The sequence below is a fragment of the Brachyhypopomus gauderio genome, chromosome 7, assembly GCF_052324685.1.
Source record: "Brachyhypopomus gauderio isolate BG-103 chromosome 7, BGAUD_0.2, whole genome shotgun sequence".
Lineage (NCBI taxonomy): Eukaryota > Metazoa > Chordata > Actinopteri > Gymnotiformes > Hypopomidae > Brachyhypopomus > Brachyhypopomus gauderio.
This window is the reverse complement of record NC_135217.1, coordinates 25,511,926-25,524,736: the sequence shown is the minus strand read 5'-3', so window position 1 is coordinate 25,524,736 and position 12,811 is coordinate 25,511,926. Positions and strand designations below refer to the sequence as shown.

The window sequence follows — 12,811 nt, the reverse complement described above, 5'->3', positions numbered from 1 at the left end:
TATGTTGCTGCTTTTTTTTGCAATACTTTCTCCCTTTTGCGTTTCTTTCTTTTGTTTGCGTGTCACTGCTTTTCTTTGCGTCTCGCATTTTACGTTCATAATTTTTTTTTGCGCTTCTCTCTTTTCTTTGCTCCAGTTTTACCCTCTGTGTGGGGGCGGGGAAAGAGGCGTGGCCAAGAGCGAAAGGCGTGCTGTGAACGTTCAGCGTCAGTTCAGCTTCCTTCCACTCTGAACTGAACTGCTGCTGCAGCGCATCTGGTGTTAAAGGAAGAGAGAGGTCGGGTATGTGCGAGATGGTGGCGCATTTCAGGGCATTGTTTTTATTCGCTCAGGTTTTCAAAAGATCATTTCAAACCGACCTCAGTAAAATGATGATAATAATAATAATAATAATATATATTTTTTAAACGAAGTTTTAAAAGGGCACTTTCGTTGATAAAGGGCAGAGTTGGTGGTGCTTTAGCACCTGATGTCTATGTCTGCACGCATATACCTGTGGTCCAGCTGGGCGACCGTCTGCCATGATACCAGTAACCAAATTGCCGCGCTGTGTGACGGTTCAACGGATGACGCTGAACGTTCACAGCACGCCTTTCGCTCTTGGCCACGCCTCTTTCCCCGCCCCACACAGAGGGTAAAACCGGAGCAAAGAAAAGAGAGAAGCGCAAAAAAAATTATGAACGTAAAATGCGAGACGCAAAGAAAAGCAGTGACGCGCAAACAAAAGAAAGAAACGCAAAAGGGAGAAAGTATTGCAAAAAAAGCAGCAACATAAAATGTGAAACGCAAAGAAAAGAAAGAAACGCAAAAGAGGGAAAGTATTGCAGAAACAAATTAGGAACGTAAAATGCATAATGCTAATCTTATATTTGCGATATTATTTTTTTTCCGTCACCATTAAAGACCCTAATTTGACACCATACTTTTGTTGGTGTCCACGAGCCAAAATATGACAGATGTTTATATTTACATTTATCGTCTCTTAATTACATAAATGTACTTAAACAAGATTTACCATCCCCTCACCATTGCAGCCAACAAAGAAATCATGAATGCAATGTACAGGTGAGCCTTTTTAACTGGGGTCACCAATTCTGACGGCAGCCATCAGAATATGTGACCCCACTGAATCTCCAGGTAACAATAGTAGCCTACACCGTGACCCCACAATAACAGAAAACAATAAAAAAATAACCCTAACCTTTTATTAGTCTATATTTAAACATTTTATCCAAATGTTTAGAATAACCATTCGTAATGACAGCATCTTGCTTACGATGAAGCTTGCTATTTTCGTGTAAATGATGTAACGAAACATTCTTGTTTAAGTACATTTATGTAATTAAGAGAAGATAAAATGTAAATGATCTGTCATCTTTTGGCTGGCGGACACCAACAAAACGAGTAAAGAAACGCATCAGCGTAGCATTCGTAAAGCGTTGGTGCCTGTAAAAAAAAAAAAGACTCGAAAGGACTTGAAATTCCAAGTTTCAGACTTGGGACTTGACTTGACGGTTGCCTGTCTTGACTCGAGACTTGACTTGAGTTGACTGTCTTTGCTTGAGACTTGACTCGGGACTTGAGGATAAAGACTTGGACTTACTTGAGACTTGCAAAACACTGACTTGGTCCCACCTCTGCTGTTAATTGCTTATGTGGCCACAGCAGCTGCTTGCTGGGTGAGGTGGGGACGGGGTGTTCTGAACTGGAGAGCCTGTATTCACACTTCCTGTTCAGTGCTCACGGCATACGCAACTGAAAGCTCTTCACCCTCATCTTCATCTCCTGTCCTGGGGGGTGTGGCTAAGCATATGGCAGGCTCCTCCTCATCTTCTGTGCAGGGGGTGTGGCTCAGTATATGACAGGCTCCTTCTGCTCCTCATCTTCTGTGCTAAGGAGTATGTTTGTGACAGTCTTCCTCTGACACTGATATTTTCATCGGAAGTTGAAACAGCTGTGAGAGAGGATGGTGTTTGTCCTCAGGCCTTCAGACACGTCAGCCATCTCACTCTTCGGAGATGCCAGGAACACAAATCGGAGATGAGAAGAACACAGATCGGAGATGCCTCTGTGTGGGCTAAAAACACAGCTGACTTTTACAATCTATAAATCCCAGATTCAAAGCTGCAAGTTAAACTGAGACCCAGACCTGCCAGGTTTTACACCGCCCAGTAATTGGCCGTTGCCTGACATCCTGGCCTCAGTCTTACAGAGGGGGGCCTGTGCTCAAACAGAGGAGAGCCACGCAAATCCAGCTCCCCACCGCTCGGGCGAGCCTGAGGAGAGAAACACATGGTTAAAAATAAAGAGCTGGCTTTGGGCGAGTCGGGGTGTAACGGGCGGAAATTGCTGGCTGTGCCGTCCGAGCTGAGAATGTGGCATGTGGCTCTCAGCTCCTCTCTCTCTCCTTCTATAGCTCCTCTCTCTCTCCTTCTATAGCTCCTCTCTCTCCTTCTATAGCTCCTCTCTCTCTCCTTCTATAGCTCCTCTCTCTCTCCTTCTATAGCTCCTCTCTCTCCTTCTATAGCTCCTCTCTCTCTCCTTCTATAGCTCCTCTCTCTCCTTCTATAGCTCCTCTCTCACTCTTTCTATAGCTCCTCTCTCTCTCCTTCTATAGCTCCTCTCTCTCCTTCTATAGCTCCTCTCTCACTCTTTCTATAGCTCCTCTCTCACTCTTTCTATAGCTCCTCTCTCTCCTTCTATAGCTCCTCTCTCTCCTTCTATAGCTCCTCTCTCTCTCCTTCTATAGCTCCTCTCTCTCCTTCTATAGCTCCTCTCTCACTCTTTCTATAGCTCCTCTCTCTCCTTCTATAGCTCCTCTCTCTCTCCTTCTATAGCTCCTCTCTCTCCTTCTATAGCTCCTCTCTCACTCTTTCTATAGCTCCTCTCTCTCCTTCTATAGCTCCTCTCTCTCTCCTTCTATAGCTCCTCTCTCTCCTTCTATAGCTCCTCTCTCACTCTTTCTATAGCTCCTCTCTCTCCTTCTATAGCTCCTCTCTCTCTCCTTCTATAGCTCCTCTCTCACTCTTTCTATAGCTCCTCTCTCTCTCCTTCTATAGCTCCTCTCTCTCCTTCTATAGCTCCTCTCTCACTCTTTCTATAGCTCCTCTCTCACTCTTTCTATAGCTCCTCTCTCTCTCCTTCTATAGCTCCTCTCTCTCTCCTTCTATAGCTCCTCTCTCTCTCCTTCTATAGCTCCTCTCTCTCTCCTTCTATAGCTCCTCTCTCTCTCCTTCTATAGCTCCTCTCTCTCTCCTTCTATAGCTCCTCTCCCTCTCCTTCTATAGCTCCTCTCTCTCTCCTTCTATAGCTCCTCTCCCTCTCCTTCTATAGCTCCTCTCTCTCTCCTTCTATAGCTCCTCTCTCTCTCCTTCTATAGCTCCTCTCTCTCTCCTTCTATAGCTCCTCTCTCTCTCCTTCTATAGCTCCTCTCTCTCCTTCTATAGCTCCTCTCTCTCTCCTTCTATAGCTCCTCTCTCTCTCCTTCTATAGCTCCTCTCTCTCTCCTTCTATAGCTCCTCTCTCTCCTTCTATAGCTCCTCTCTCTCTCCTTCTATAGCTCCTCTCTCTCTCCTTCTATAGCTCCTCTCTCTCCTTCTATAGCTCCTCTCTCTCTCCTTCTATAGCTCCTCTCTCTCTCCTTCTATAGCTCCTCTCTCTCCTTCTATAGCTCCTCTCTCTCTCCTTCTATAGCTCCTCTCTCTCTCCTTCTATAGCTCCTCTCTCTCCTTCTATAGCTCCTCTCTCACTCTTTCTATAGCTCCTCTCTCTCTCCTTCTATAGCTCCTCTCTCTCCTTCTATAGCTCCTCTCTCTCTCCTTCTATAGCTCCTCTCTCTCTCCTTCTATAGCTCCTCTCTCTCCTTCTATAGCTCCTCTCTCTCTCCTTCTATAGCTCCTCTCTCTCTCCTTCTATAGCTCCTCTCTCTCTCCTTCTATAGCTCCTCTCTCTCTCCTTCTATAGCTCCTCTCTCTCTCCTTCTATAGCTCCTCTCTCTCTCCTTCTATAGCTCCTCTCTCTCTCCTTCTATAGCTCCTCTCTCTCTCCTTCTATAGCTCCTCTCTCTCCTTCTATAGCTCCTCTCTCTCTCCTTCTATAGCTCCTCTCTCTCTCCTTCTATAGCTCCTCTCCCTCTCCTTCTATAGCTCCTCTCTCTCTCCTTCTATAGCTCCTCTCCCTCTCCTTCTATAGCTCCTCTCTCTCTCCTTCTATAGCTCCTCTCTCTCTCCTTCTATAGCTCCTCTCTCTCTCCTTCTATAGCTCCTCTCTCTCTCCTTCTATAGCTCCTCTCTCTCTCCTTCTATAGCTCCTCTCTCTCCTTCTATAGCTCCTCTCTCTCTCCTTCTATAGCTCCTCTCTCTCTCCTTCTATAGCTCCTCTCTCTCCTTCTATAGCTCCTCTCTCTCTCCTTCTATAGCTCCTCTCTCTCTCCTTCTATAGCTCCTCTCTCTCCTTCTATAGCTCCTCTCTCTCCTTCTATAGCTCCTCTCTCTCTCCTTCTATAGCTCCTCTCTCTCTCCTTCTATAGCTCCTCTCTCTCTCCTTCTATAGCTCCTCTCTCTCCTTCTATAGCTCCTCTCTCACTCTTTCTATAGCTCCTCTCTCTCTCCTTCTATAGCTCCTCTCTCTCCTTCTATAGCTCCTCTCTCTCTCCTTCTATAGCTCCTCTCTCTCCTTCTATAGCTCCTCTCTCTCTCCTTCTATAGCTCCTCTCTCTCTCCTTCTATAGCTCCTCTCTCTCTCCTTCTATAGCTCCTCTCCCTCTCCTTCTATAGCTCCTCTCTCTCTCCTTCTATAGCTCCTCTCTCTCTCCTTCTATAGCTCCTCTCTCTCTCCTTCTATAGCTCCTCTCTCTCTCCTTCTATAGCTCCTCTCTCTCTCCTTCTATAGCTCCTCTCTCTCTCCTTCTATAGCTCCTCTCTCTCTCCTTCTATAGCTCCTCTCTCTCTCCTTCTATAGCTCCTCTCTCTCCTTCTATAGCTCCTCTCTCTCTCCTTCTATAGCTCCTCTCTCTCTCCTTCTATAGCTCCTCTCTCTCCTTCTATAGCTCCTCTCTCTCTCCTTCTATAGCTCCTCTCTCTCTCCTTCTATAGCTCCTCTCTCTCCTTCTATAGCTCCTCTCTCTCCTTCTATAGCTCCTCTCTCTCTCCTTCTATAGCTCCTCTCTCTCTCCTTCTATAGCTCCTCTCTCTCTCCTTCTATAGCTCCTCTCTCTCCTTCTATAGCTCCTCTCTCACTCTTTCTATAGCTCCTCTCTCTCTCCTTCTATAGCTCCTCTCTCTCCTTCTATAGCTCCTCTCTCTCTCCTTCTATAGCTCCTCTCTCTCTCCTTCTATAGCTCCTCTCTCTCCTTCTATAGCTCCTCTCTCTCTCCTTCTATAGCTCCTCTCTCTCTCCTTCTATAGCTCCTCTCTCTCTCCTTCTATAGCTCCTCTCTCTCTCCTTCTATAGCTCCTCTCCCTCTCCTTCTATAGCTCCTCTCTCTCTCCTTCTATAGCTCCTCTCTCTCTCCTTCTATAGCTCCTCTCTCTCTCCTTCTATAGCTCCTCTCTCTCTCCTTCTATAGCTCCTCTCTCTCTCCTTCTATAGCTCCTCTCTCTCTCCTTCTATAGCTCCTCTCCCTCTCCTTCTATAGCTCCTCTCTCTCTCCTTCTATAGCTCCTCTCTCTCTCCTTCTATAGCTCCTCTCTCTCTCCTTCTATAGCTCCTCTCTCTCTCCTTCTATAGCTCCTCTCCCTCTCCTTCTATAGCTCCTCTCCCTCTCCTTCTATAGCTCCTCTCTCTCTCCTTCTATAGCTCCTCTCTCTCTCCTTCTATAGCTCCTCTCTCTCTCCTTCTATAGCTCCTCTCTCTCCTTCTATAGCTCCTCTCTCTCCTTCTATAGCTCCTCTCTCTCTCCTTCTATAGCTCCTCTCTCTCTCCTTCTATAGCTCCTCTCTCTCTCCTTCTATAGCTCCTCTCTCTCTCCTTCTATAGCTCCTCTCTCTCTCCTTCTATAGCTCCTCTCTCTCCTTCTATAGCTCCTCTCTCTCTCCTTCTATAGCTCCTCTCTCTCTCCTTCTATAGCTCCTCTCTCTCCTTCTATAGCTCCTCTCTCTCCTTCTATAGCTCCTCTCTCTCTCCTTCTATAGCTCCTCTCTCTCTCCTTCTATAGCTCCTCTCCCTCTCCTTCTATAGCTCCTCTCTCTCTCCTTCTATAGCTCCTCTCTCTCTCCTTCTATAGCTCCTCTCTCTCTCCTTCTATAGCTCCTCTCTCTCTCCTTCTATAGCTCCTCTCTCTCTCCTTCTATAGCTCCTCTCTCTCTCCTTCTATAGCTCCTCTCTCTCTCCTTCTATAGCTCCTCTCTCTCTCCTTCTATAGCTCCTCTCTCTCTCCTTCTATAGCTCCTCTCTCTCTCCTTCTATAGCTCCTCTCTCTCTCCTTCTATAGCTCCTCTCTCTCTCCTTCTATAGCTCCTCTCTCTCTCCTTCTATAGCTCCTCTCTCTCCTTCTATAGCTCCTCTCTCTCTCCTTCTATAGCTCCTCTCTCTCTCCTTCTATAGCTCCTCTCTCTCTCCTTCTATAGCTCCTCTCCCTCTCCTTCTATAGCTCCTCTCTCTCTCCTTCTATAGCTCCTCTCTCTCTCCTTCTATAGCTCCTCTCTCTCTCCTTCTATAGCTCCTCTCTCTCTCCTTCTATAGCTCCTCTCTCTCTCCTTCTATAGCTCCTCTCCCTCTCCTTCTATAGCTCCTCTCTCTCTCCTTCTATAGCTCCTCTCCCTCTCCTTCTATAGCTCCTCTCCCTCTCCTTCTATAGCTCCTCTCTCTCTCCTTCTATAGCTCCTCTCTCTCTCCTTCTATAGCTCCTCTCTCTCTCCTTCTATAGCTCCTCTCTCTCCTTCTATAGCTCCTCTCTCTCTCCTTCTATAGCTCCTCTCTCTCTCCTTCTATAGCTCCTCTCTCTCTCCTTCTATAGCTCCTCTCCCTCTCCTTCTATAGCTCCTCTCTCTCTCCTTCTATAGCTCCTCTCTCTCTCCTTCTATAGCTCCTCTCTCTCCTTCTATAGCTCCTCTCTCTCTCCTTCTATAGCTCCTCTCTCTCTCCTTCTATAGCTCCTCTCTCTCTCCTTCTATAGCTCCTCTCTCTCTCCTTCTATAGCTCCTCTCTCTCTCCTTCTATAGCTCCTCTCTCTCTCCTTCTATAGCACACTCAGCCTTCAGCCTGGCTGCTCTTCGGTGGGAGTTGTTTTCTTAAGCCGCCGACGATCAGGGCCACACGCTCTCGGCCCCAGAAGGCCACAGCAACACGTGTCACGTGAAGCGCGCGTGAGACGACCTCCACAGTCCGCGGGGCCGAGGTAGTCTCGCTGTGCTGACAGCGTCTCGCTCCAGTGGCAGGACAAAGTGACGTCTCTGTAACATGGCATTAGACTTTAACAGGAAACGATTCTGTCTGCCTGAGACGAAAATGTGAACGAGGCATAAGAAGGTTATTAGTGAGCGGAATATGTGTTTACATATGTGTTTACATATGTTTTTATTTACCAACTGACCTGCAAATACAGCAACTGGAAAACTACAGCGATAGCGACTTCTTCAGTACAAGAAACCTACAATTGCTCTGTGCCACATGGTGCATATTACACTCAGAACCGAGTCCTGATGCTGGGTCTTTGTTAGGCTGTTCCTGTAGTTATCCAGTAATACAAACAGGGATCCATGCACAACCCTTAAACTGTCACCAGGGAGGAGTGGTCATATCAACCTGATGCCAGCGTCTGATAACAGCTACGGTGTTTGTTCCCACGGGACGCTGAGGCACTGGGTCCAGGACACAGCAGCATATAGAGAGGGTTTAATAAACGTGCTGTAAACATTACTGGAAAAAATATCTATATATGAGCCATTCGCTTGCACAGCCAATGAGAGATCTCTGACTGACACTTCCTGTTTCTCTGCAAAACATGTGCATGCATGTACTTCACGTGTGCATGTATGTCCAATACTGTATATATATTGCTATTTTATGTGGTGAACTTTCTGTGACATTTTAGTATATGTGTGTAAAAAGAGCATTTGAGAGGACAGGCACTAATGTTGGACCAGAAGGCCTGGCTCACAGTCCACATTCCAGTTTGTCCCATAGGTGTTCACTGGGGCTTGAGGTCAGGGCTCCGTGTAGAACGCTGGCGTTGCTCCACACCCAACTCATCAAACCAGGTCTTTACGGACCTCACTTTGTGAGCGGGGGCCATGCTGGAGTAGAAAGGGCCTTCACCAGAACTGCAGCCACAAAGATGGAAGCATATAATTGTCTAAAATATCTTGGACAAGCAGCATTACCATCAACCTCCAGGGGAAGTGAGGGCCCCGGTCCACACCCCGGCACCCCGGGACACGGCCCCTGAGCTCTCTCCCTCCTCCCCCGGCTGTTGCTCTTAGTGCTGTTCATTCCTGAAGGTAGCATTCTCCCAGAATCCACCACGCCCAGGTTCGACTGGCAGATTGCCAAATGGCAAAGCCTGATTCAGTACCCAGAGAGCACATTTACACTGCTTGCTTCTAGTGGTCTTGGGGTCGTGAGCAGTGATGTTGTGTTGCAGCTTGGCCATGGAAACTCATTTAATGCACGGTTCTTGTGCTGACGTTGCCTCCAGAGTCTGTGTGGACAGCCGTATCAAGTGAAATGACAGAAGACAGGCGGGTTTTTCATGGTAGAACTCCAGTACCCTACAGCCCTTAATGAGTTTGTGTTGTCTACTGCATCAGAGCTGCATCCCATGACAGTACAGCGTTTAAAGTCACTGAGCTCTTCAGCAAGATCCACTGCCAGTCCAGCCATGTTCTTGATTGTATACACCTGTTAACAATGGGTGTGGCCACCCGATCTATGCAATTAGGAGGGACACGCCTACTTTGGTCATATAGTGTATGATGTTTAAATAAAATAGCAGTAATGAGTTTAGCGGTGGTGGCATGACTCCTGAAAACAACCTTAATAATTCAGTATTGGTATTTTTAATTGATATCTCCTTCTTTAGTATTTTAGGTGTAGTTCCCCATGCACAACCTCCTCTGAAGTGTCTCCATGGTATTCAGTGAATATTGTCTTTAATGAAGGACGGAGGCTCCAATCCACCAGCAGACTCACTCCAGCTGAGCCGCTGTGAAAACACCTCATTAATTATGCATGGCGTGATGCCTGAAGGCTGACTCAGATAAATGCCCTGCACTGGTCTTGTCCTGGACCAGATGGTTTATATATATATATATATGTATATTTTATATATATATATATATATATATATATATATATATATATATATATATATATATATATATATATATATATATATATACACGCCAGGAATGTTGGTAAGAGTCACAGACCTACTGAAGTCAAGATTGTCCAGTAAGGTTGTCCAGATACTGGCCTGTGATGGTGTGTAGCACTGGAGTGCTGTCTGATCTCACTGGTTTCCATGTTCTGCTCTGTGTCCTTGCTGGTTTTAGTGTTTTGTAGAGTCTTGTATGGTAAAGTGTTAGTTTGCTTCTTGTCTTCTCAGTAAACTGGAAAAGGTCATTGTGTGGCTGTGTGATGTGTGCAGAAAAAAACCTGTGGAAAAACCATCTGTACAAACACGGAGAACAACACAATGTATCCACGCCAGCCTGGTCTCACAAAGACATCCACTCTGAATTATACAAAAGTGTAAAAGGCTGCAAAATCTTTTAGTAAAGTAACAAAATAACCTTTTTGAGAACAGCAATACAGGTCATCCCTGCTGGAGATGCGATCTTAGCCCATTATAGGCACTGTAAGACTGCCACAAGCTTTAACTCATAGCTCATCTGAAATCATCTTAAATCACGTACGGCTCTTACTCTGGAATATTTTACTGCTGTTTCTCTGAGTCTGTCCTGTTCTCATGCTGAGGCTTTTAGATACAATCACTGTCTCGCACTTAAAGGAGGGCTTACAGCATAGGGCTTAATGCTCAGTGTTCATTGAGTATTACTGCAGTTAAGTTGCCTTTAGTAGCAGATGAATAGTATTAACAATATTGATTCATTACCAAGGACCATTTTACTCCTGTGGCATCGTAATCAGTGTGAATTGAAGATTTGTGTGTAGAACTGAGTGAAGTATATTTGGTTTTAACTGAGAACAAAGCATTTGGGATTAGCAACCTAAAAGCAGCCTTGCTCACAGAAAGATCCCAATGTTGATCTGGAAAGCTGATAACCAGCACTAAAAACAACATTACCTCACAGTCGCACATTCTCAAGAATTTACACAGCCCTTCCTCATCTGTGTGTAATCCATCTTTCATTAATTGGTGTACATTTTTGGTGAGATTGCGGCATCAAAAATAGACCACGGGTCACTATGACCATGTAAGTAGCTTAGGCATTTAAAAACAAAGTGTTGATAAGATGCACTTCCTTCAGAACCCCAGGGTTCTTTGTTTCGAGGCACCTGAAGTGACATTTGAGTGTTTGTTTACACTTCTCTCTGAGCGTTTTCTGCTAATAGGCATGGAGAGGAAAACATCTTTCAATTCCCCAGTCCTGTCTGTTTATGATACACGCTGAAGCATAATGATCCTCATGATTCTTCATTTGTGTTTTAGAACTTTTTCTTCTTTTTTATGAGTTTGGCTCTAAGTAACCTCTCAGAAAACATCTTCTAATCGTGGTGTGTTTGGCCCAGGAGCATATCAGCTAGTCAACAAACACCTAATAGGTTCTTGCATGCTTCATCTATTAGCGTATTTGTATATACTGATGTGAGTTGTTTGTTTGAGTGTATGCATACCTGTGTGAGGTATGAACTATATAAAATATGAAAATCTAAATGCAATTATCCAAATGCAAATATACATGGGTCTATAAGCTGTTTAAAGCATTTATAATGCATATTTCATCTGTCCGTATAGCTGACCATGAAGCCACCAGCTTTGATCATTCTTGCACACGTATATCTGTGAAGGGTCTCCTGGGATTGGGAACCAGTGGAGGAATGTGTAAGATGTCACGGCATTGGTGATCAGTAGGGTGACCGCTGGGCCATCAGTGGATCGGTGTGTAGAACATCTTAGCTCCAGTCCGGGCTGTGCTGGCAGTGGACCGCACGTGTTTACTGAGACCAGAACGCCTGGCCTAGCCCCACCCAGGCAAAGCCCCGCCCAGACAAAGCCCCGCCCAGGCAAAGCCCACCACTGACTGTTACATAGCGATAGTGTTACGTAGTGATAGTGTTACGTAGTGATAGTGTTACATAGCGATAGTGTTACGTAGTGATAGTGTTACATAGCGATAGTGTTACGTAGTGATAGTGTTACGTAGTGATAGTGTTACATAGCGATAGTGTTACGTAGTGATAGTGTTACGTAGCGATAGTGTTACGTAGTGATAGTGTTACGTAGTGATAGTGTTTTTTAGAGCAGATTGGCTATTTTTAAGTCAAGAGAGTTGTTCTTTAACATATGAGGAATGTGACAGGAGAAATGAGGCATTCATATTTCTTTATATTCCTTTAAAATCCTTCAGATTCTTTCATACTCTCTGCTGGCCTGCTCAGTTTGTCATGGAGTATTGGTCTTACTTCTTCATACTAGAAGCAATGGATTTGGACATGATCGTTTCCAGCTGTGCTGATACTGACTTGATTGTTTTCACAGTGGAGCTGCGTTATTGATCTACAGATAGAGTAAGTTGACGGCAGAGCAGCTGTAGATAGGAGCCTTCGTCTGTCTGTCTTCAGAGTAAGTGTGTTCCTGCGTGTGTTTCTGCAGGAATGCGCACCATGGAGATAAGGGCACAGGGTTCATACAGCAGGGATCAGAATGGCCACGAAGGGAGTCGGGGTCATGGAGTCAGGGGTCATGGAGTCAGGGGTCATGGTGCCAAGATGATGTTTCAAGATGATTAAGATCTTTTTGAGATTCGTTTAGAGTCAGCACTACACTTCTCTTGTGTCTGCATGATACAGAGACAGAAATTATATTGTGGTTTCATTGTGACATACTGTAACTGCAACATGCTTTGATATACACTCTATATACATGTAAATATATATTGAATTTCATGATTTCACTGCTGCCATAACAACAACTGGCTATGTAAACATATATGTCATTAATGCAATGTCCAATAGTATTAAAATACTACTGGAAATGACATTTTGATGGTCCCAAAGTGTCCACCAAATGATCAGCAGGTCAACAGCTCCTGGTTTCTCCAACGTAAAGCTGATTACATCTTTTGTAACGCAGTAGAAGACTCCCACTGTAATGTATATAGCAGTGGTGACCCCATAACACATGGGAGCCCAGACTCTCCTCTGTATTATGCACCATTGGCCTGGATGCTCACGGTATATATAGTGTGTGTGTGTATATATACCTTAGATATATATATATATATATATATATATATATATATATATATATATATATATATATATATATATATATATATATATCTTAGAGAATACATTTGCCTTCTGCAGTTATCAGTATAATAGAGCTCAGTGGAGGTATTGCAGAGTATCATTAGTATCTAGTATCATTACTCCAGACATCACATATTGGTATAGCAAAAGCCAGGATCACAATATCAATTAACAAACAATATGTTGTGCAGCCCTAATTTTTTTCTTTCAGGTTTTTTGCCTCTATATATTTACTCGACATGAACTTGACATGTTCTCTCTCTCTTTCCCCCTCTTCTGCCATACCCCTCCCTCTCTCCCTGAAATATATCCTCTCTCCCTTAAACACCCCTTCACTCCCTCAAAAACACCCTCTCTCCCTCTCTCTCTCTCTCCC

General features: G+C 44.9%; 1 protein-coding gene across 2 annotated transcripts in view; it reads left to right on the top strand.

Moving 5' to 3' along the window:
- sema5a (sema domain, seven thrombospondin repeats (type 1 and type 1-like), transmembrane domain (TM) and short cytoplasmic domain, (semaphorin) 5A) overlaps nt 1–12,811 on the top strand; it is a 117,330-nt gene that overhangs the window by 15,940 nt on the left and 88,579 nt on the right. The gene's annotated exons all lie outside the window — the stretch shown is intronic.